The sequence below is a fragment of the Protobothrops mucrosquamatus genome, unplaced genomic scaffold (genome assembly GCF_001527695.2).
Source record: "Protobothrops mucrosquamatus isolate PMUCROS unplaced genomic scaffold, P.Mucros_1.0 scaffold3407, whole genome shotgun sequence".
In the NCBI taxonomy this organism is placed as follows: domain Eukaryota; kingdom Metazoa; phylum Chordata; class Lepidosauria; order Squamata; family Viperidae; genus Protobothrops; species Protobothrops mucrosquamatus.
In genome coordinates this window covers 51,474-55,773 of record NW_015389388.1, presented here as the reverse complement: position 1 = coordinate 55,773, position 4,300 = coordinate 51,474, and positions in this window count along the sequence as shown.

Below are 4,300 nucleotides of genomic sequence, written 5' to 3'. Positions count from 1 at the left end.
ACATTAAAAGGATAGATGTTATTACAATTAATACAACAGTGACAGCAATGAGCTGTTGTGGAACAACCTGAAAAATTACAGTAATTTCAATCTCATGAATTAAACCTCTATCCTGATTTAACAACACACTGAAGGTTTTTAACTTTGAAATTTGTGCAGAGAGAAACTACATTTTCAGATAGAGTAGAAGATAGGCTGACAATGGTTTCCACATTGCCTTAGATTCTGCATCAGCTTGACTTCTCAAATTCAAGATGATTTTAGCTATCGAACCATAATAATAATTATGTGTGCTTTTCAGTAAGCAGCATAATGTATGGCTGCAGTTCTTCACATACAAAAAAAGGTTGGTGACCTTTAATAGAAAAATAGGAAGCTGGAAAGAAAAGACAAAGTTTAAGATGAGATCCTAGTTTTATTCATTTTCCAATAAAATGGATACCAAATAAGGAGGAGGAGGAGGAGGAGGAGGGGGAGGAGGAGGAGGAGGAGGTGGTGGTGGTGGTGGTAGTGGTGGTGGTGGTGGTGGTGGTTATCCATTCAGTCGTATCCGACTCTTGGCGCTTCTATGGGCCAGGTCTCTCCATCTCTTCCAATGTTGCACTACTTCTTTGAGTTCTTCTGTGCTCAGGGTCAGCTTTGACAGTGTCCAGCCATCGTGTTCTTTGGCAGCCTGGTTTCCTTTGACTGCTAACTCTACCAAACATAATTGCTTTCTCCAAATGGAAAAGAATGATCCAACCTAATTGTTATGTATCCACCAATTTTCAGGAAAAAATATATTCATTGTAAATTCCATTTTTCTCGCCCTTTTAAAATCCCACTGCTGCTTTCCCATTGCTGTGTCTAAATTATGCATCCGTGTAATCATACCATATTTTATTTGTTTAATCTCTGCACCATTTATCCATTAGTTTAGAGGTTGATTGCAATATATTTGTACTCATTTACTGCCCAGATATTTTACAAGTGGTCAGTATCGGTGTTTTCATCTGTTAATTAAATTTCTGAGGTTGAAGGTTCGTTCTCCAAGCTTGTGGATTGGTTTCTGAATGTTTCATTACCAGGCTAGGTAACATCTTCAGTGGAGTTTAGGGGATGTCAGTGTCAGTGTTCTTCTGTTTATAAGGGCTTCAGGTGTGGATGTGTCAAGTGAGGGTCTTTTTTTAATAAATATTTTATTAATTTTCTATTTTTACAATCAAGTGCTTAATAGATAACGTGATGACTGAATCCATTACTAATTCCGTGGTACATAATCATCATAATAATAATAATAATAATAATAATAATAATAATAATAATAATAACAACAACAACAACAACAACAACAATAAAGTTGGAAAGGACCTTGGAGGTCATCTAGTCCAACCCTCTGCTCAGGCAGGAGACCCTATACATGTAAGCTTTTTCAAACTAAATCCAATATTACACCCTCCAATACATCCTCTCTTTTCTGGTAATAGATATTTTTCCACACTAAGCAAATACAATTCTTATTGTTGTTAGTAAATATACAGATGCATATCAACATTTGTTACATTTTTCTAATAATGTCAATAATATCAGTTTAGAATATCTTTTCTATCCAAAACATACCTTAATTGCATTTGCACTCAATATCCATTTATTCAGTCCATATCCTATTTTGCTTTTTTCAATTTTAATTTCCCATCTATGTTCAAAATATCCCAGTCATTTATATCAGAACAAGTTATCTTTGGGTAACCTTTATTCAGATTTCTTAGTGTATTTTTTTTCATACCAAGATATGCTATTCTGATTACAAATCCTATCTATCTAATTATAATAATACTTCTATTTCTAGCAATCTCTTCTTAACCATATTTAAACATCTAATTAGTAATATAACATCCCCTTTAATAGATCAAAGCTTCTATTTTCTTCAGTCTTACTCTAGCTTTCTTCCTTTGCCAATTAACTTTCCAATTCAATGTCTTTGGATCATCAAATAATTCTTCCTCTATTTTTGTATATATTATCTGAAACAAGAGAAACAATTTAGTTAAAGTATTTTTGAGAGAACTAGACCATTGATATTCATTAAACAGCCTCCCTCCTAGTTCTGTTAATAGCTCTATCTTCCATTCCATCAGCTCTCCTTCCTTATCCTCCAATATGTTCTGAAATCTTGGTTTGTAGAATGTCTTTTCCATTTCTAATATTATGCTGCAACAGCTGTAAGTGTAGAAAAAGGTTGTGAGTCACTTTTTTCAGTGTCATTGTAACTTTGTAAACAGTCATTAAATTAATAGTTGTAAGTCAAGGACTACCTATATTTTCTTCCTGAATTAAATTTGCTACTTCCCCTTCTGAATGTCAGAGAAGGAGGAAGAAAATGAGAACTTGTGACTGGATCTATTTTTCAGGCATCAAAAACTATCTATCTGGTACCTCTTGTCCTTCTTGATCGCCAGCCATGAGATCAACAGGAATCCCCTCATCCTACCCAACATCACTCTGGGCTACAATGCCCACGACAATCATTTCAATGCTGAGATGAATGCTGAAGCCTTGTTGGATCTTCTTTCTGGTGGGGAGGCAAATGTTCCAAATTACAAATGTGGAAGAGAGAAAAATCTCCTGGCTGTCCTTGAAGGGACCGATTCTGACCTCTCCCAACATATTGCAAACATGGTCAGCATCTACAAAATACCACAAGTAAGTGTGGAGTTTTCACTATCACTGTCATTCAAGTCACTCATATATTACAAAAATGAGGTCCTTATAAAAGATGGAAATTCTGCATAATAGCCATCATTTTCAAATTATATACTTTAGTGCACACAGTCATTTTATGGATTGTTGTCAATTCCTTCCATTTCCTGTAGATCTCTTATACTTTCGTTTTGAATGATCTGAATAATAAAAAACAGTTTCCTTTTTTCTATCGGATGCTCCCAAAGGAAGGAATCCAATATGCAGGGATTGTTAAAATGATCCAGTATTTCAGATGGACCTCAGTTGCTCTCGTTGCTCCAGAATCAGACAATGGAGAAACATTCATGAAAACGTTAAGACCTTTACTTTCCCAAAATGGCATTTGTGCTCTTTTCTCACAAAGCGTATCAGGATTCAATACCAATCAATTTATGCTAACATTTGATTTATATCTCAAATGGAAGCAAGTCAGAGTGTTTCTTTACTACGCAGAGACCATGTTGCAAACTGAGTATTTCTATGGAATGGCATTCATTGACCAAATGCTGCAGATCTCAAAAATTCCTTCAATAGAGAAAGTCTGGATTGTGACAGCCATGGGAGATCTCACTTTCAATATGTGGTATCAAGATTTCCAACGTGTTCACAGTATTTTCACCATTTCCATCCAGACTAAGAAATGGATAAAAGATGATGCTGATCATTTTTTCCCTTCAATCCTGCAATTTGGTAACAAAGCTTTTCCATGTTCCTTTGAAAAACCCACATTCTCTGTTAAAGGCTGGTTGAGATGTAGGGAGAATGAAAAAATGGAAAGTCTAAAGCCAAAGGAGATTGAAACCAGCCTTTCTCTGGATAGTCATCACATTTACAATTCTGTCTGGGCTGTGGCACGAGCCCTAAGTGCTGCCTTGATCTCCATATCCAAACGGAGGATGCTGAAAGAAGATGGAAAGACCTCAGAACCGAAAAGGATACAGCCTTGGCAGGTATTTGCTACTCTATCAAATCCAATCTTTGCTAAACATAATGATTATATAAATCTGTGTCTATAATGCTTGCATAAACAGAGGAATAGAATCAAAATCATGTGAAATATTAGTACCACTTTATAAACTTTAATAAGACCATCCCTGGAATAATGCATCATGTTTAGATCACCACAGTACAAAAAAGTGTTGACACTTTGGAAAAAGTGCAGAGAAGAACAACTAAAATGTTTAAAGTCCTGGAGACTAAAACATATGAAGAATGGTTGCAGGATTTGGGTTTACTGGTCTGGAGAAAAAGAAGAACTAGGGGTGACATGATAGCACTATTCCAATAATTGCGGGGCTGCCACAAAGTAGAGGGGTTCAATTTATTTTCCAAAGCACCAGAAGGCAAGACAATGGATGGAAACCACTGAAAAAGAAAAACAAGAAAGTCAAGAAGAAACCAACATGGCTGCACAAAAATCTCTCAGACAAACTGAAAGACAAAAAGGACAAGTACAAAAAAATGGAAAGAGGGACACATAACTAAGCAGTGGAATACCACAAGTCTCTGTCTTAGGCCCAGTACTCTTCAATATCTTCATCAATGACTTAGATGAGGGAATTGAAGGAAAACTCATCAA